Here is a 21,087-nt window from a genome sequence, read left to right on the forward strand (position 1 = left end):
GCGATGCGCCGGCTGCAGCGGCCATTGGAGGGTGAACCAATGGCAAAAAAGGAAGACCTTTCTCTCTGTCTCTCTCTCTCACTATCCACTCTGCCTGTCAAAAAAAAAAAAGCTAAAAAAAATGGCAATCTGAAAAGGAAATTAAGAAAACAATTCCATCTAAAGTAACATAAAAAGAATACAATACTGAAGAACAAAATTAACCAATGAAAAAATGACTTGTACATAAAAAACTATAAAGTGTTACTAAAGAGAATTAAAGACACAAATGGAAAGAGAGTGCATATTCATGCACTGAAAGACAATATGGTTAAGATGTCAGCATAGATATTAGGGACTGAATTGAAACCCTAACAACTTTTACCTTGGATGTGACTTTATTTAAAGATAGGGTTTTTCAAGAGGTAATTAAGTTAAAATTAGGCCATTAGAATTGGCCTAAATCTTCATAGGAAGAAGAAATTGGAAGATACAAAGAAATATCAAGAGCAGATGACACAGGGAGGTGATTTTGTAGAGACAGCAAGAACGTGCACAATTGAAGAGCAGGAAGACAGCCCTCAGAGAACATCAATCCTTTGGTCACCTTGATCTTAGATTTCCAGTGTTCAGACTGTGAAAAGATAAATTTCTGTTATCTAAGCCGTCTTGTTTATGACATTACATTATGAAAGTACTAGGAAATTAATGTGCTAATGACCAAGTACAATGCAACCCCTAAAAAAATACCAATTAATATTCTCTGCAGAAGCAAACGAGTCCCTCCTAAAATTGATATGGAATCTGAGGAGTTTTCAGAAAACAGCTAAAACATCTTTGAAAGAGAACAAAGTTGGAGATTTCACATCTTGTAATTTCAAAACTTGCTCTGACGTTGTAGTGATCAAAACAGTGTGGTACAGGGGGGAGACAGATGACAAACTACATATAGACTAATGGCACAGAGCAAAGAGCTCAGAAACTGTCACATGTATGGTCAAATTAGTCTCAACAAGGGTACTGTGCACATTCATGGAGAGAGGGTAATCTTTTGAACCCGTGGTGCTGGGACAACCAAATATCCATGTCCGAAGCATGAATTTGGATTCCTACCTTACACTATCAACAAATGTTAACTAAATATATATCAGAAATAAAAATATAAGAACTAAATCTATAACACTCTTGGTACAAAAAAGGGAGAAACTTCATGACACGGATTTTGGCCATGATTTACTTGAAATATAAATAAATTTGACTTTATTAAAATTAAAAACTTTTGTACACTTGATCTGATAGAGAGTGAAAAGACATTCATGCTGGAGTCGGGTGGCAGGACAAGAATGTCTGCAGTGAGGACAAACCGACGTCTGGCTACTGCGCATTCCCATCATCCGTGCTTCTGGCAGGTGTCCTGAAAACCCACTTGTGTCCTCAGGATGTGCTCCCTCCTGTGGAGAGAGCAGGAGCAACTTAATGAGCATCAGGCATAAGAAGGAAAAAGCTCCAAAGGAGCAATAATTGAGGTTAAACAACCAGCAGCATATGAAAAATTGTATAATTAGATTTATGATTCTGTGGGAGATAAAGAAATAAATACATACACACACATTCATGCACCCATAGATACTGTGTGCTAATGACTATTTTGAATGCTTCACAAGTTCTGTGCCACTTAATCTTCACACCCTTAGGTAAGCACTGGTGGGGGTGGTATATATATATATATATTTCCTTATGTGCATATATTTGTATATATATATATATATATATATATACACATAAGGTTTAAGAGATTATTTTCCAAAAGTCACATAGGTATGGTGCAGTGGATTAAACCATTGCCCATGACACAAGCTTTCCATTTGAGTGCTGGTTCACATCCCCGCTGCTCCACTTCTGATCCAGTTCCCTGCAAATGCACATGGGAAAGCAGAGGAAGAAGTCCCAAGTGCCTGGGCCCCTGACAGTCACATGGGAGACCTGGATGGATTTTCAAGCCCCCTGGCTTCTGCCTGGCGCATCCCCGGTCCTTGTGGCTATTTGAAGAGTGAACCAGCAGATGGAAGATCTCTCTCGCTGTGTCTATCCCTCTCTCTCTGTAATTGACTCTCAAATAAGTAAATAAATTTTTATTAAAGACAAAAAGGCTAAAGGTGCTGTGATAGATCCTGGTAGCTGACAAGCACTAGAAGAAAGCTCAGCAGAAGTCTGTCTTCAGGGTAGTTATATCCCTTAGCATATGGCCATCCATAAATGACTCTGGTTTCCAGTAAGAGTTCCCTGCATTCACCCCAGGGCTTTGAAAGGTGTAGATGGCCTCTGTGGTTCCTGCATACCCTATGCATACCTTCTAAGTGAATCTCCTCCAACATTTATTTCTATCTACACACTCAGTGTGCTCACAATATTTGGGGCATATTGAACACCAGTGTCTCTCTGTGTAATGGTGCATTGAGGCTTAACACAATTTTAAAAGTTTTGGATGTTGCAACCCTTTTTTTTACAAAGTATATGTCTTAATGTTCTAATTCCCTACAATAGTTTATAAATTGAAGCAATGTGGGAAAGGGAATTATTGTATTTATTTGAATAGGCAAAATGTAAAAATGCAAATATTTAAGCATTAATTTATAAATAATGTTTTTAATATTATATATTGATTCTGAAAATAGTCACAAATTGCTATTCAAGCTGATTATTCAGAATGTGCTTCACTTGAGCTTTAGAAGTAGAGATAAACTTATCTAGGAACTAAATTTTAGGACAAAATTACTATATGATAAAAATATCTAAATAATAGTGGAAAACATTCCCTTTGACATAAGACTCGGATCAGGCTGAAAGTGTTGAGGAATTTGTAGCTTGTTTCTTCCTGCCCTCTGCTGGCCACTTCAGATACAGCTGCAGGAGTGAAACATTTTAATTTTAGAGATTTGAGTATCCTGAGAAATCTTCTCACTCAATTTCTTCAATTAAACTTGCAACATCATAATGATGCTTCATATACATAATCTCACTTGAGATTACTGACATTATATTGTAATCTAAACTATTTGCCATAGTTATTAAATAATCCAGAACTACCGTAATTTTTATAGTCTTGACATGTGTAGTATAATCTTAGACCTTTATACCATCTTATATGGATATTTTGCAAATAAGTAAGCTAAAGAAATAGTTATCAGTAGAGTTAATCATGCTTTTCCCTGCTGTGAGGTAAAGTCCAATAAATACCTTATTTTTTACTCTTTATCACCAGCATATCCATATGTGATTTATAACCTCTGTTATTTAGACATCACATGGAATGCAATGAGACTGACAGAGTATGATAAAGCATAGTAAATGTCAAGCCCAGGGTTTGACAGTGATAGTGATTCTAGAGTTTATGCCTTCACATGCATTCTTTTCAACCTTCATGTAATTAATTAATTTTGAATTGAATGAAAATTATGTAGCCAGTGTTGTGGCATAGCAGGTTGAGCCACCTCCTGCGATGCTAGCATCCCAAATGATTTCCACTTTGAGTTATGGCTGCTCCACTTCGGATCCAGCTCCCTGCTGATGCATCTAGGAAAGCAGCAACAGATGCTTCAAATACCTGGGCTCTTGCCGCACATTTGGGAGATCTGTGTGAAGCTTATGGCTTCTGCTTGGCCCAACCCCAATCATTGAAGCCATTTGGGGAGTCAAACAGTGCATGGTAGATTGCTCTCTCTGTCTCTCTGTCTCCCTCTCTCTCTGTAGTTCTGAAATCCAAATAACAAATCTGGCTACATAACAAAATTATGTAACTAGAATAAGTTGATAGTGTGAAGCTTTTAAAACATTACATTAATTTTGTTTAAGGAACTATTTGCTTATCATGCTTTTTTTATATACTAATGTGCCTCAAATATCTATTCTTCTGTAAAGCTTAAAAACCAAACTCTGGACCTGCATTGTGGAGTAGCTGGTTAAGTCATGGCCTGTAGCGCTGGCATCCCATATGAGCTCCAGTTGGACTGCCTGCTGCTCCACTTCTGATCCAGCTCCCTGCTGATGCATCTGGGAAAATTAGCGGAAGATGACCCAAGTCCCTGGGCTCCTGCACCCATGTGGGAGATCCAGATGAAGCTCCTGGCTCCTGACTTTGGCCTGGCCAAGCTCCAGCTATTGTTGCCATTTGGGGAGTGAAACAGTGGATGGAAGACTGCTTTGTCCCTTGTTTCTCCTTCTTTCTCTCTGTAACTCTGCCTTTCAAATAAATAAAATAAATCTTTACTAAAGCAAACTCAATGACTGGGAGAAAGTTGAGTTATTAGAGCATCTAAAATTATAATTTTCATTTTTCAGCTGAGGAATGTGGAAGCAAATCCAAGTTTTAGGGTCCTATTCACAGCAGGCAGTAAATAAATGCTGTGGGTCAAGATAAAGTAAAACTTGGGGAGGAGTTAATAGAGCTGGAATAACTAAGAAAAAGAATCACCCCATGAAGTTGTAAAACACAAAACTCACACATAATGATTATGACCAGCTGCCTATAAACTAACCATAGGTATGTGTGAAAATATGTGACTGTTCCCAGGGCCAAAAACACTCCAATGAAGTCTCAGGAAGGGAGAAGAGAGATTCAACTCTACATAGGGGAGCTCAGTCCAGCCACTAGCAGTGTATCTGTGAGGAGTGTATTAAAATAATCTTGTGTGCTGAAATTATTGTAATAATAATTTCTATGAAAAACATTTTTAAAACAATCTTTATGTATTAATTCAGCCAATCCTCACTTTCTCCTCAGGAGATAGGTATTTTGGTTAACCACAGGTTCATGACTGATAAACTGAGACAAAGAAAAGGTCAATAACTTGCCCAGTACTCCACCCTGGTAAATGATGGAGCAGAACGCAATCCTGGGTCCAGGGTCAGCACACAAAGGCACCACACTACACTGCCTTGGTTGAACTTTACCTTCCTGTAAACTTCTGAGGATGGGAAAATGTAGGTTGTCTTCCCACTATGTATACAGCACCTGTTACAGTTCTTGCTTTTCAGACTGCATGAGTATCTATTGGAGAAGTGTTCAGAAAGCAGGACTTTGAAGGTACTCTTGGAAATAACACTATCTGCAAAAGAACAATACTGGATCTTGTGGAAAACGACATCTTTCTACCTTCGTTTATCATCGTTTGCTGTATTTGCAGTATCAAACAGGTCTTGTGGTGGATAAGGGAATACAGAGTTAAAATACAAATGTGGCCCACAGTGGCCTTATACTTCTTAGGATGACAAGTAAATCATGAAGGATTAAGTCCTGATTCACAGGAAAACTTCCACATTAATTTTGAATGAGTAGGGGCCTAATAATAGAGCTTCATAGTGTATGTCCGGCAAAATTTACAGAACTGAAAAAAGGAAAAGATCTTCCATTAACATTGGAAATTCCAACACACTGTGCAGGAAGTGAGAAAATGAGTAAACAGAAAATCAGCAAGAAGAGGGAAGAGCTGAAAAACTACCTGCTATTGGACATCATTGTGCACCCAACCAAACCAGAACACACATCAGTTTTAGAAGCACTTGGAACATTCAGCAAAAGAGATGAAATGATGCATATCTACCATGTGTATATTTGAGTATGTGTAAAGCAGTTGGAATCTGGACTCCTACAGCAGTTATGTAAGTTGCAACACCTCTCTCTTGGTGTAAGTGTTGGGAATACAGAGGGGACAAACCTATAACATATGTTTGCAGTTGCATAGACCTGAGCTAAGAGAAGATTGTGAGAGATCCGGAAGAGGAATAATAAAAAATATACAACTATAGCAGTACTTGAAGGGAGTTAGAGAAGGAAGTCAGGGACCATTTCTTGGTTTCTAGCATGGGTAATTTGATGAATGATGATTTGATTTATCAATAATAAAATATAGAAAAAAGTAAGGGTTTGGAATAAGTCTGTGTATCTGTGTTCTTGTGTGTGAAGTGTGTAAGTGTATGTTTCTTTCCTGTCTGTGGGAATAGGAATTTGAACACATGTGAAATATCTTTCCTAGAAAAATAAGCTTTACAGTCAAGAACATACGTGGTGACAGACTGAAAGCTGTGATTCAAGGGTTGGGAAGAAGCAAATGTTAGAAGGAGGTCCTGAAAAAGTCTATTAAGATGGGCATTTATGGGATGAACAGAAAACGGGATGCTTGGAAAATTGTATTAGAAGGAGAAAATCCAGTAGAAAAACTAAAGCAGACATTATAAGCTGTTACTCCAAGAAACATTAAAACTCCTTCCTTGCTGGAAGATGTTGCTCACATGTTTTAGACATGAATCAAAAACACAGATACACCTGAGCTCATCAGAGTTGTCATTTTTCTATGAGATTGAATCTTTTATAGGTGGGCTTGGGATCAAAGCTCAAAGAGCATTTCCCTGCATAGGAACTTCTAAGCCAATGGGAGTTTTTGCCTTAAAGGCCATGAATTGTTTATATGTATGTGATCTATGGAAGAAGGCACTGATAAAGAATTTCTAGAAAACGGTTTTCAGGCTGTCAAAGATTCATGGGAAGAGAAAGTCTCCCTATTACTGGTGATTGTCTGGGATTGATCTCCCTGGAGGAGAGAAACAGGAAGAGAAAGAGAGAGAGAGACAGAGAGAAATTTCTACTGGGTAAAGTCCTAAAATATGCATAGTCTGAACAAAGAAAAACAAAAAAGAAAGCAATAGTGTCCTTGATGATCTATGAACTAAGGATTAATTAATTGTGGAGATTCAAGATATTGGGCACTCTTATTAAGGGCTATAAGTAAATTTATGATGTAATAAAATTTCCTTATAGATATTCCCATTTATAACTGTGTTTTCTGAGATGTAAAATGAAAATATTCTGAATTAAGAGATTATGTAAGAGATAGCTGAGAATTATAGTCCAGATATTTTATTTTTGTTTTGTGTTCTAGTTTTTTTGCCAATACTATTATTATTATGTTGTTGCATGTTTATTAGTGGGGTATCTGAGTGCTAAGGGGAAATATTCACAAGGAGGGAGAGAACATTTGACACAAAGAAGAGACAGGATAGAATAAGCGGGCCATGTAGAAGTCAGGAAGAATGGCACACACGGCAAGGTGAGAGAACTGTCTTCTGTCTTTGCGAACTCTCATTAGGGTCATCTTCTTTTACCACAGTGTTGTCATGTAGCAAATCTTAAACTCTCCTCATCAGAGAGCTTTTTCTTTCTTAATGGAGTTAAGCATTTGCCTCTATTAATTCTCCAACTTAACCAACACACTTAAGACTCTGGGATATTGGAGGACCATTAAAATTCTCATGGTATTCTGAAATACCAATGACTCTGACAAGCCCTGAAGAATACCTTCAAGACAAGCAGCCATGTAGTTTCCAACCCCCCCCCCCCCTTTCCTGTAACCAACTGTCTCCACAAAAGGCTGAGTGAGGACTTCTGGGTCAACTTCCCTCTCACGTTGCTTTATCCTTATCTATCTTATTGTGTGGCCCCGTGTTAGTGGACAATGTTGTGATCTTACTGAACAATTGAAAATGGAAAGCCTATAGACACGTGGTAAAAGAGTTTTGAGATCCAGAGTTCTGTGAACTTGGAATTTAAAATTTGGTGTGTATAAGTATAAATTAATTATAGTAGAGTGCTCTCTGCATTCAATACACATTTAAGTAATGTGAGCTAAAGTGCATTGTGAACATTGCTACAAGAATTGTAAGAGTGTTATCCATCTCTATTTGATCTTGGCTAATGTCAGTGCTTAATTCAATAATAAGTACACTAATTAATTAAAGGCGATTATCATATCTTACCTTAAGAATCCACCCATGCATTACTGCTTAGCTCATAATACTTCGACACATGTTTTTGGTTATTTATATTGGGGATAGACACTAGGCTAAATACAAGGGATATAAATATAAAAATAATACAATCCCAGCTATTCTCCAGATCAGTCTCATAAGGAAGGCAAACCTTTAGGAATATCATTTCACTGCCATATATTTGATCATGACTCTATGTCTATATATAAAATAAACACCTGAGTTGCTATTCTAATATGTCGTATAAATAAAGCAATAAGAGCTGACTCTTAGAGATTCATAGAGATTCCTGAATGAGAGGTTGTCTGGATGAGGTTATAAAATGTGACTGGAGAATGTCTTCATAATGAATATGGTAAAACATTCCAAGGAAGGGTATAGTCTGCAACATGTAAAAGAATAACAGAAATATCAGAAATTTGACTTCTGCTGACCATAGCTGATTAGAAAACATGAAGTAATGAGATGAAACTGAGGCTTATGGTGGAGACTGATTCTAACATGAGGAAGAATTAATATACTTGTAGTTGAAAGCTAGTTTTGAAGTTAAGGAAGTTGGTGTGACTGATATAACTTGACTTTGCAGAGGTAGGCAGGATAGAGTGAAGCAGGTATAAGGCTAGAGGAAGTAACAACTAAAGTCAACTCTTCATGCAAAATTTTCAAGACGGTGGTACCATTTTGAGTGGATTTGAATTACCTTAAAACATTTGTAGAAAAAATTCCTAGAATATTTTAAAATTAATTGAAATGCAGAAAAGAATTTTGGCAAATGGGTCTTAAATATATTAGTTAAAAACATGATGGAAAGATGGTATTGGAAATGGAACAGGAGCCATCAGGGGACTGGTTGAAATGGCAGCAGCAGAAAAGGAAAATGAAATAAATGTATTCAGGCAAATTAAACAAGAATTTCCTACAAGACATTAAAATAGAGCTACCCAGAAAACATAGCAGTAATAAGTGTCCGAAATCTAGAAAAACTAGATTTGAGAGCCATTAGAACACATAAAGTAGTTAAAAGAATAAAAATTAAATTTCTGTGAAGGATAAAAGCAGAAGACTAAAGATGGAGTAGTGGGAGCATGCAAATTTGAAAATAGCATAACATCTGAGATCCTGCACATTTGCTGATAATTTTAATGTGGAGGATGGCATGGCACAGATAAATAGCTTTCTTGAACACAGCAAATGCAAATGCCTGTGGGCTAGATGAGAGAATCTGAAAAGACTCCTTGGAATTTGATAGGGAATGCTCTGGTCCAAAGGGGAATGGGGGAGTGGGAACAGGGCACCCTTCAGTCTGTTCAGGAACACTCAAATATAGAGCAGCAAGAATCAGGACTGAAACCAAAGTTCCAGTGGTGCTGTTTGTCATTCACTCTCCTCTGAGTGAAAGGACAAAAGGGATGGGGATATGATAGAGAGCAGTATGCTCCAGCACTCACGCTGAAAGGTCACAGGGCTGTGACTACTGAGTCGAGGATCTCTGATGTCTAAGTACAAGATCCACAAGGGGCTATAAGACTTTTGAGGACAGGTTTGTTTATTGAGCTAAAACCTCTGGAAACAAAAGTAAAATCAAAGCCATTCTTATTATTGAGGAGATATACTCTTTCCTACAGATCTCCAGGCCTTCCCTTTTTCCAATTCCCTGTATCCAAGTTAACAAAATGGGAATTTTGCCTGGACTGAGTGGTTCTGGCATCAAGACTTTCAGTGGAAACACCAGGAAAGTCCAGGGCAAATTAGAAAACTCAAATTTTTATGGCTCTGTTGACTAAAAACACCCAAATCATCACACTACCTCACCTTGTGTGCACAAAGGTACTGGGTGTTGGAATCAGAGAGATCTTCCATCCACTGGTTGACTCCCACAGATAACTGCAACAGTTAGGCCTGGGACAGGCTGGACCAAGGAGTCAGGGACTCCATCCAGGGCTCCCATGTTGGAAGCAGAGGTCCAAGTAACTGGACCATTTTCTGCTGTCTTCTCAGCTCATTATCAGGGAGTTGGACTGGAAGCAATGCAGCTGGGACTCAAATCTGTGCTCTATTATGAAAAGCTGATGTTGCAAGTGGAAGAGTAACCCACTGGGACACTATGCTGGCCAACTTTGCTAATATTGTGCTGAGGATTTTTTGCATAAGCATTTATAAAGGACATTGGCCTGTAATAGTCTTGTCTTATAGTGTCTTCCGCTTTAATAATAAAGCAAGGCTGGCCTCACTGAATGAATAAGGATATGTTCTCTTCAACTTTTTTGGGGAAGGATTTGAGAAATATTTATACTTGTTCATTATATATCTGGTAACATTTAGTAACAGCTTAACCCTTTATTTTCAAAAAATGAAAAGTTAAGATAGATAATAAGAGAAAATGCTTGGAAAATATATTTAATAAACTATGAGCATTCATATTATTTAACAGATCTTTAAAATTAAGTAGTAAAAATAAAGATGTGATAAAAACTAGGTAAAAGATCTGGACAGATAGTTCACTAAATAACACATATGGATAGCAAGTAAGCATAGAAAAGGATGCTCATCATCTTTAAGAATTAGAGATAACTTATTTTCCAGTTTCACAATTCCAAAGATAGGTGGGAACTTCATCCTAGGATGAACCACATTGAGATCTCATCCACATCTAATTTGGGTGATGAGATTCTTCTGTGTTTAACTTGAGGACAATTAGGGAAGATTTTAGAAAAAATGCTAGTGGTCCAATGCGGTTATAACATTAGGGCTATTGAAATGGTTAATGTGCTTTACATGTCGGGTAGATGTGGATTTTAGCAGAGAGTGGACACATTATAATCACTTGAACAGTTTCCCTGCAAAGGATATTTTCTTTGGGAAACCTCAGATGTGACCTTATTTGTAATAAGAATCTTTGAGATGTAAATAAGGGAAGGTTCTCAAAATAAAATCATGCTGGATTAGCACTGGTACTAAATCCAATGACTTGTGCTTTTATAAGAGAGAGGGAAACAGCTTTGAGATAAAGTCACAAAGGGAAAGAAAATATAAAGATGGGGCGCAGATAGGTGAGGAAGGCTGCCACAAACCAAGGAATGCCAACAATTGCTACCAGTCACAAGAAGCCAGGAGACAGTCATGGAATGGATTCTCCTAGAAATCAGTAAAGGCAGTGAACCATGCCAACACCTTAATATTATACTTCTGGCTTTTAGAACTGTGAGATAATAAATTTCTGTTGCTTACCCCACCAAATTGGTGACGATTTCCTATAGAATCCCTAGGAAACCAAGAAAATAGTTAATAAGAAAATTCAAAACAGTTTTAATCATTTTCTATTATCTTGAAATATTGTTATTTTAAAGACTTTTGTTTTTCTGTTTTTTAAAGAGTTATGTATTTGAAAGGTCAAGTGACAGAGAGAGAAAGAGAGAGAGAGAGAGAGAGAGAGAGAGAGAGAAAGTCTTTCATTTATTAGCTCACTCCCAAAATGACCACAATAGCCAGATCTTTTATCCAGTTCTTTCAGATGGATGGCAGGGATCTAAGTACTTGGGCCATCATCTGCTGCCTGCCCAGGCACATTAGCGGGAAGATGCATTGGAAGCAGAGCAGCCAGGATTCAAATTGTCCCTCCAACATATGATGCCCACATCACAAACTACATGCTGCACCCCAAGACCAGCCCCAGGATCCTGATTTTTATGTTTCAAAAACTTATATTCAGAATTTTAGAAATGTGCATTTCATTTCAAAATTAACTAGTTCATGTAGAGTTTACAAGAATTTATCATCCAGAGGGCTGGTGCCATGACTCACTTGGTTAATCCTCCGCCTGCAGTGCCGACATCCCATATAGGCACCGGGTTCTAGTCCCAGTTGCTCCTCTTCCAGTCCAGTTCTCTGCTGTGGCCCGGGAGGGCAGTAGAGGATGGCCTAAGTGCTTGGGCCGCTGCACCAGCATGAGAGACCAGGCAGAAGCACCTGGCTCCTGGCTTTGGATCTGCATAGCTCAAGCCATGGCAGCCATTTGGGGAGTGAACCAACGGAAGGAAACTCTTTCTCTCTGTCTCTGTCTCTCTCACTGTCTGTAACTCTACTTGTCAAATAAAAAAAAAAAAAGAACTTATCATCCAAATTTCATTAAAGAATTAGGAATTAGTAGTAAAGAGTGGCACTTAAATTTCTCCATCTTAGATCTCCTGAATAATAGTCTAAAGCCACTATGTTCCTTTTGAGAACTTGGGATGTATTTTAGATAATTTCAATATTCATTCTTTTTTTATTTGACAAGTAGAGTTATAGACAGTGAGAGAGACAGAGAAAAAGGTCTTCCTTCCGTTGGTTCACCCCCCAAATGGCCACTATGGCTGGCGCTACATGGATCTGAAGCCAGGAGCCAGGTGCTTCTTCCTGGTCTCCCATGAGGGTACACGGCACAAGCACTTGGGCCATCCTCCACTGCTCTCCTGGGCCACAGCAGAGAGCTGGACTGGAAGAGGAACAACCAGGGCTAGAACCCAGCACCGACATGGGATGCCGGCACTGCAGGTGGAGGATTAACCAAGTGAGCCATGGTGTTGGCCCTCAATATTCATTCTTGAATGCAGGGTTTGTGGTGTACAGGATGTACAGAAGCAATCAGAAATGGAATAACTGGCCTTCATAATATTAATCATCACCGTGACCATAAAACACTCCTGAGTGAATTCTATATAAGCCATTGAGATAGTTTCTTAAGATTACAAGGCAGATTGACACACATTAGACATGAACATATAAATAAAATTGTATTTGTGTCTTTTCTGTGACTTGTTTTCATTTTTCCAAGTTTAAGGCGGAATAAATAGAATGTAATAACTACACACACATGAGTTAAAATATGTTGGGCAAATTCAAATTGATTCCATATTCTCAAATCTGAGTTACTACATTAACAGTGATTTTTTGGGAAAAATAGATCATTCTTAAAGGCCATTGTTTATAGGGGAGAGATTTATGTGTTCTTTTGAGGGATAACAGAGCAGTTAGATGAAAAATGTTCAGCTGCACATTTATGTGTGACTTTGACAGAATAGCAGATGACTATGATTTCCAGTATTATGTGGATTCTTCTAAACTATGTAATATCCACTCACTTGTAATTTTATTTCTAATTTTAGAAAGTTATTGGACATATCTTTTCTATATTAAACCATGTGCTTCTCAAATATAGGCTTGGGGCTTCTTAAACTATCATGCTATATTATTTGTGTTAAACAACAACTTGCTAAACTTTTCACATACAAGTAAATGAATGATGTGTTCCAAAACCTGTCATATGTTCTCAAATTTCTTAGTGGAATTGGGGAGAATATTTCATTTCCTATGACCTTTTGTTTGTGTTCCCTGTAACCAGTTGCAAGATTTTGTTGTTTCTCAAATGTCAGTCATGAGTCAGGAAACTTGAGTTTAACCACATCTAGGAATTCCATCAATTTTGAAACACACAGTATGGCTCATAATACTATGAATGCTTTTAATGACTTCTTATAGTAGCATATCTGAAACTTACAGCAGAATATGACAACCTCAATGTTCTGGAAACATTTCAAAAATCAAATGACTGGTGCTTTAATCTAAAGTGGGATGCTTGGTTTTTATCAATTTTTATCATATTTATTGAGGATCATTTACATACAATGACCTGGACAAGTTATAATTGTTTAGAGCCATAAGTCTTTTCATCATTCAGAGTGGTTATTTCAGAGCTCTACCAATCCCCATTCATTTGTCTTATTTCTATCTTCACAGTTCAGTTCAGTAAGTCTCATGCCAATATTAAATAAATGGATTCACCCTGTATGTATTCTTCTATTTCTGGCATACTTCTCCTTGTGTGTTTTGAGATTCATCAAGTTGTTATGTATCTTAACTACAATTTGTTTATACATTTTATTCCAGAAGGATCATTAGGCTGTGGTTGACTTGGAGTTACCTGGATGTCTGCTTTTAGTAATATGTTTCATTTCTTTTGGGTAAATGCTTATGAGCAGCATTGCTTGACTATGAATTTAAATTGACAACAGCAATATTTAAGATATTTGATTACTATACATCCTTACCAATACTTGATATTGTTAATATTTTAATTTGATAAATGAATATTTAAAAATATCTCATTATGATTTTAATCTGCCATTTTCTGATTATCATGGATGTTAAGAATCTTTTCATGTTTTCATTGACCAATCTATAGTTAGTAGTGACTGTTCAAATGGTCTGCCTGCTTTTTTTTTTTTAATTTAAAAAATCTATTAATTTATTTGAGGGGCAGAGAATAAGGGAGGGGAACAGAAAGAGAGGGAGGGAGGGAAGGGGAAGACAGGAAACAGAGAGCTCCTATTCGCCAATTTAATATATTCCATGTATATAGATTTAGAAACATAGGGATACTTACCACCCTACCCTCCCTCCTGCCTAGGCTCCATTCTGCAACAGTAGGGGCAGGCCCTGTCTGAAACTGAAGCAGGAAACTCAATCCTATTCTCCCATGTAGATACAGCTCCCAACCACTTAAACCATCACCTGCTGCCTCTGATTTAGTCTAAAATTTTGATGAGTATTTCATAGTATTTAAACATTCAAGTATATTCGTTCCATGTCTTGTGTCATGTTTTAGCACTAATGTTATTTGCTCAGGAAATGAGTTAGGGAGCATTTTGTCTTTCCCTATTTTTGAACAAATTTCTGCTATTGTTATTTCTTCATCCTATATTTGAAAGTATTTAGTAGTAGCCATGTATGAGTCTAGTACGTTCTTAATTCTCAGTTTCTTAGTTTCTAGTACGTTCTTATTCTCGGTTTCATTTTTTACATAGGTCTGGACAGCTGTTTTCAATTTCTCTTTTCTAAAATATCTTGTCAGTAGTTTGTTGATTTTCCTAATTAGAAGAAAACAATTATTTCCGTATACATTTGTTTTCTTTGTTTACAACTTTTAGAAAAACATTTTTTCTAGCATTGTCATTTAAAATCATCCATCAGAGTAAGGGATATTTTAGGTATCTCCCACAAACTGTGTTTTACTTTCAACTGCATTCAGTCCCAGATAAGTTCTGATTTCTTCTGTGATTCCTTATTTCAATCATGGGTGCTTTAAAAATGCCATTTGACTTCAAAGTAAACAGGGTGTTTCCCACGTTCCCCTTGCACTCATATGGAATGCTATCTCAGTTGGCAGCCTTACCTGCTATGCCACAATGCCAGCCCCTATCCAGGCTTTCAAATAAATATAGTTAATCTGAAATGAAGGAAAAAGTAATGAGAAACATTATGTTAGTGAGATAGAGAAGTTAGCAAATAAAAGCTAGATTATTATTTTAATAAACTGTAGGAGTTAGTGAGTACAGAGCTAAGAACACATCAGGTCCACCCAAATTGCAGAATGATGTTTGCAATTAGAATAACATAGATTGATTTATTAAGTACATTTTCAATAAAAAAAACTACAGAAGCTGATCTATAAGGCTTGAAGCAATATGAGGAGGCATATGACCCTTTAGGCAAATTATGGCACATAATTCAGATAGAAAATTATAGACCATTAAAATGGTAATTTTGAGACATTAGTTGCAAATAGCTTTAAAGATTGTTTACTCACCACCAGGAGTCTTGAAAGAGATGTTGTATGTTATGGTCATTTTTTCTTTATACTCATTTTGTTTTCCAAAGTGTCACTCTTGTTAGCCAGTATTAAATTTCTAGCATCTTGTTTTATTCTCCTATTTAATGATAAATAATAGTTTTGCCACCACTTTTAGTAGAATGAACTTTCAAGTAGTAATTCAAATGTCTTCACTTTAATCACAATTAGATTTCCTTCCACATAGTATGCTAATGTTTATATTCATCTGATATAATACTTTTAATGTTATTTTTCATAAATGATATATATGATAGCATAATAAGCCTCCCTTTGTTTTTAACAAAACAGCTGATATCTGGATTATATTCTTACATGGATGCAAATTTTCATTCTCATTTATTTTCAGCCAAACATTCCCTGATACTTTTTATTACTGATGATTCAGAAATGTGATATATCCAGGGTTTATCATCCAAATCAGACATCTGTGTTAGAAAGACTAAGAACTATTACACATCAGTCAGAATATCAGAATATCAGCATTATTTTCTGATGATGGGTTTTACATCACCTTTTGTAGAAGCCCGATCACATTATCACAACTCAGTGACAAATACCACAGGATGATTGTTTATAATTCAAGATTATAAATTGACATGGGAATTTGTAGCAGTAGTAAAGTTGCCACTTGGGATGTCCACATCCTTCATGGAGTGTCTGGTTCGAGTTCCAGCTCATTCACTTCTTATTCAGAAATTGCTCATAGGCACCCTGCTAGGCAGCAGATGATGACTCAAGTAATTGTGCCCCTGCGTCCCACATAGGAGACCTGGTTGGAGTTTCAGGCTGCTAGCTTCGGGTTGGCCCAGTCCTGGCTCTTGTAGGCATTCGTGTCTTGTAGACATTTGTGCCATGTAGACATACATGTCTTGTAGACATTTGTGCCATGTAGACATACATGTCTTGTAGACATTTGTGCCACGTAGACATACATGTCTTGTAGACATTTGTGCAGTGAACCAGAATATGGACAGATAAATCTCACTCTCTGTCTTATGTTTCTCTGCCTCTCAAATATTAAAAAATAAAAGTAATTAAGTAAAGCCTTGGAATATTTAGAATTCTACTGTAATAAATATTCCAATAATTACTTTGTTGCTGTTATTTGAGAGGCAGTGAAAGAGAAAAAGTGAGAGAAAAATAAGAGACATACAAAAAGAATAAGAAAGCGAGCTTCCATCTGCTGAACACCCTCAAATGCCCCCAATGACCTGGCCTGGCCTGGTCTGTGTTACATCTAGGAGATTGAGAACTCAATTCATGTCCCTCACAGTGGTGGCTGGGCCTGAGTTCTAGAGATATAACTTGTTTCCTCAGTGTCTGACAGAAGTTGAAATAGAGAGCAAGAGCCAGGAATCAAACCCAGGTACTCTGATACTAGAATGGGGACATCCCAACTGGCATCCACAACCTACATGGTAGACCAAATGCCCACTCCTCAAAAGAAATTTCACAATTTATTCAAACAATAGGTAATATATTTATTTGAACATATTAATTATGAACACAAACAATTTATATTATGTATTCTTACACAGAAGGAAGTCAATAACTCAGAAATATATCAATAGTGTTTGAAGGGCATCTATAAGACAATGGGACCTCCAGTAATGTTAATTTATTTTTATATTAAAATAATAGCAATGATAGCTACATATAATGAGTGCATACTACCTGAAAAGCACCAACTATAATTTAGTTCACAACCAGTTTATGGGGCAGTAATATTATTACCATTTTACAAGGAGTTGTATTCAGTCTTAAAAATATTACATAAATGGGGCCAGCTCTGGGGTGTAGTGGGTAAAGCTGCCTCCTTCAGTGCCACCCATCCCATATGGCTGCCGGTTCGAGTCCCGGCTGCTCTATTTCCAGTCCAGCTCTCTGTCATGGCCTGGGAAAGCAGTAGAAGATGGTCCAAGAGCTTGGACCCCTGCAACCACATGGGAGACCCAGAAGTAGCTCCTGGCTCCTAGCTTCGGATCAGCGCAGTTCTGGCCATTGCGGCCAATTTGGAAGTGAACCTGAAGATTGAGATTGAAGACCTCTCTCTCTGCCTCTCCTTCTCTCTCTGTGTAACTCTGACTTTCAAATAAATAAATAAATCTTTAAAAATTACATAAATTACCAGTTGCCACTCTATTGGGAAGCATTAGAAGGAGCTTTCTGAACCCACAGTCTGTGGTCTTAACCTCTATGTTTTGCAGTTAATGGCAGTAACAGAGGAGTGAGATTATATTGCTACAGTACCTGCATCAGTCTTGGAGGCTCAGAATAAATATATTTCCCTTGAAAACAGGAGAAACAACCCATAGAAATGACTGCTGTACTTTTTGAATTCCAAATTGGAACATGAGTCTTTACAAGTCTGAATAGCTAATGAAATATAACCAATCAGAACCTGGTATTGTGGCTGTCCTACACATTTTGGAAAGAATGATGACAACTATAGGTTAAACATGCAGAATTAGAATGAGCCAGTCATACAAATACCTTTATACCTTTTCCAAGTCATTCATGAAATGTATGAGGTGAGGTCACACATGTCACTTCAGTTCATTCTTAGCATATCATCCTTATGAAAATCCACGTTGTATTAAAAATGTCACATGGAAGGAAGACCTTTCTCTCTGTCTCTCTCACTAACTCTATCTGTCAAATAAAAAAAAAAAAAGATGTCATGAACATCATTAGAGAGCTGCCAAATGTGATGGACACACACTTTGATAGTGTTTTCTGGGCCTTGGGTGAAATAAGATGCAGGCAATTTTATTTTAAAGTCATAATCATTAAACATATATCTTCTCAAAGGTAAGTAAAGTCTACAGAAGTGTGATTACATTCTCCAAGCTACTTAATCTTACTTGTGAGTGTAGTAAGTAGTTTCCTCTACAACTGGTATTTATAGAGTCTCTTTAAATGAGAAGCAAGGAAACAAGTGGAATTATTTTTTTCAGCTATACATTTCTCAGTTACATGTTATAACATATAAACTACTCTAAGATGTAGTGTACAGGGGCTGGTGTTGTGACATAGCATCTAAAGCTGCTGCCTGCAACACCAGCATCCCACATGGGTTCTGACTGCTCCACTTTCGATCCAGCTTCCTGGGAAAACAGCAGAAGATGGCCCAAGTGCTTGGAACGTGTCCTCCACGTGAGAGACCTGGAAGAAGCTCCTGGCTCCTGGCTTCGACTTTTGCACTCATTTGGGGAGTGAACCAGAGGATGGAAAAATCTCTCTCTCTCTCTCTCTCTCTCTCTCTCTCTCTCTGTTTCTCCCGCTCTTTTTCTGTAGCTCTGCCTTTCAAATAAATAAAATAAATCTTAAAGAAAGATGTAGTGCACATATTTATACACATAGAAATAGAAACTGAGTATCAGCATCATGGGTGTGGTCCAGATATTTAAAAAACACAGTAAAGTCAGAGATATATTTACTTCTTGTAAAGTGTAGGACATGGACAATTGGATGATAATATGCATGGATCAGCCTACATGGGTATCTGTGTAGCTTGAGACAGAAAAATGTGACCAGGGTTAGAATGCTGGGTTTGAAACAGGAGGTACTAGTGAATTGGCTTCCAACAGGTCCATTGACATGAAGGGTAGAGATGCAGTCTATTGTTACTTTTATTTTCTGTCATTTGTTACTTAGAACCTTGCGCTTGTTTTGGAATTTCAAGTACTTATTGTATGCAGTTAATTATATGAATTGCATGATGGGGAGTGTTAAAATATGTTATTACATCTACTTGCTTATGTACTTTATAATTTTGAATTGTGAGCCCATCTTAGTGGGGTTTTCCTAATAAGTCTTGTGACCTGGATTATAGTAATGTTCCTAAGGAGTGATAAATGTTGCCTTTTCCTAAGTGAGAATATTGACCTGTAAGCAATTTTGATTGTTCGTTGTCTTTTTAACCATTGTGAGGTTAAAATTTTGAACTCAAAATTAGAATAATAGGTAAGCTCAGGGCTTCAATTTCAACTTTTGTCTCAACCCAGATCCTAGTCATAGGCCTTGTTATTTCTCTGTAATATTGAAGTTTATTTTTAAAAAGAGATTTATTTATTTGAAAGGTAAAGGGACAGAAATAGAGAGAGAGGGAGAGGGAGAGGGAGAGAGAGAGAGAGAGAGAGAGAGAGAGAGAGAGAGACAAAGAGATCTCCCATCTACTGCTTCATACCCCTAATGGCCACAATGGCCAGGGCTGGTCAAGACTGAAGCCAGAAGCTGGAAACTCTGCCTGGTTCTCAAATTGGGATAGGAGGGGCCCAAGCATTTAAACCATCTTCTGCTGGCTTTCAAGGCATTGAAGTGGTACAACCCAGGCTTGAAACAACTTTCCAGTATTGGACGTCAGCATCACATGTGGCAGTTTAACCCATTACAGCACAGGCCCTAATAAGTAAAATTCAGTTCTGTCTGTATACATAGCAAAATACAAGATGCAAACAATATCAAATGGGAGCATAGGAGTGTTGAGTCAAGGGAGAAGTCAGAATCTGATGGTAGTAAACATTGCAGATACAAGGGGGACACAGAGCTGATGACTGGATGATGCTCAACAAAACCAGGAAGGGTCAGAAGAGAGGCTTGCTATATCAGACGAAAGATGAGCCAACACGGAGTTAGGCAACTCTGGTATTGGACTTGGGAGTGCACTTCTAGCCACGAGGCACTCAGGGAGGACATCCTACCAGATTTTTCCCTAGGAAATGGTGGGGGGGGGGGCTCCAATCAAAAAGGAAACAAAGTTGCTAAGCCTTCGCTCCACAAGGCCGCTAAGCCTTTGCTGGAGTTTGCTGCACTTCTGCATTTCAGTGACTCAGCATTTTCAACAATCCAAGATGGCCCCCGGGGGAGGTACCTAGCCTAACAGGAGACTTCTGTATTCATGAACAATACGTGTCCTCGGCTGTGATAGGCCCTTGAGGGCGTTCCTGGCTCATGTCCTGCCTTACATTTCAGCTGGTTGGCTTGGTTCCCTTGTGCCCTGGACGGCCCTCTTTCTGTGTCTATAAAAGCTCTTCCCCTCCCAAAAAAAGTCGAGAACCCAGCTGCGCCCTGGGCGTTGACTGGTCTCCCGGCTCTGGGGTGATTCCTCTGCTGCGACACTCATCATCCCGCTCGGCCCCCAAACTCTCCAGGCTGGCGGCTGGCCCTGAGGAGCTCTATCGGACCTGCTGCCCCATGATGAGCAGCAAGGAAACTGGCTCTAGGTGGAAAGAAACAAAGTCAGTGGGCACAGGGACTGAGAGTTAAACCAAAAAAGTAAAGTTTGCTCTGAAGCACCACATACAAGATACCTCAGAGGAACAGCAGAAGGATCATGCATATCAGTGGCCTGGGTCATTTTGTGCTCCCTCCTATGTGCGCCCCTTTGTTGTCTCAAGTTCTCATCCTATAACTTTGTCATTCACAGCTTCCTAGGAGAAAGCTCCCTAGTGTCTTCAATCTTTGACACTGGTGAAAGGGACATAGCATCTCTAAACACCTGATATTCATGCACATATGTAAATTATGGGAAATTGCTTTGGGAAGTGCAGTAAGTAGACTGGAGCATTAAGTTCTTACATTTCCAATTCCTGCATCAGATCCTCTCTGATTGGCCC

At 38.0% G+C, this 21,087-nt stretch overlaps 1 long non-coding RNA gene across 3 annotated transcripts in view; it reads right to left on the reverse strand.

Moving 5' to 3' along the window:
* Positions 1-1,211: 1,211 nt before the first annotated feature.
* Positions 1,212-21,087, reverse strand: part of LOC133773908 (uncharacterized) — a 151,333-nt gene continuing 131,457 nt past the window's right edge. Inside the window, exons 2-6 of one of the 3 annotated variants that reach the window (XR_009867976.1) lie at positions 17,971-18,121; positions 15,425-15,545; positions 15,011-15,064; positions 11,029-11,062; positions 1,212-1,430 (exon numbers count right to left, since the gene is read on the reverse strand). This is a non-coding gene — a long non-coding RNA (uncharacterized LOC133773908). Of the gene's footprint in view, positions 1,431-11,028; positions 11,063-15,010; positions 15,065-15,424; positions 15,546-17,962; positions 18,122-21,087 lie in introns of all 3 variants that reach the window. The other 2 variants (XR_009867975.1, XR_009867977.1) reach the window with 2 other exon arrangements.

This window comes from Lepus europaeus, chromosome 14, assembly GCF_033115175.1.
Source record: "Lepus europaeus isolate LE1 chromosome 14, mLepTim1.pri, whole genome shotgun sequence".
Lineage (NCBI taxonomy): Eukaryota > Metazoa > Chordata > Mammalia > Lagomorpha > Leporidae > Lepus > Lepus europaeus.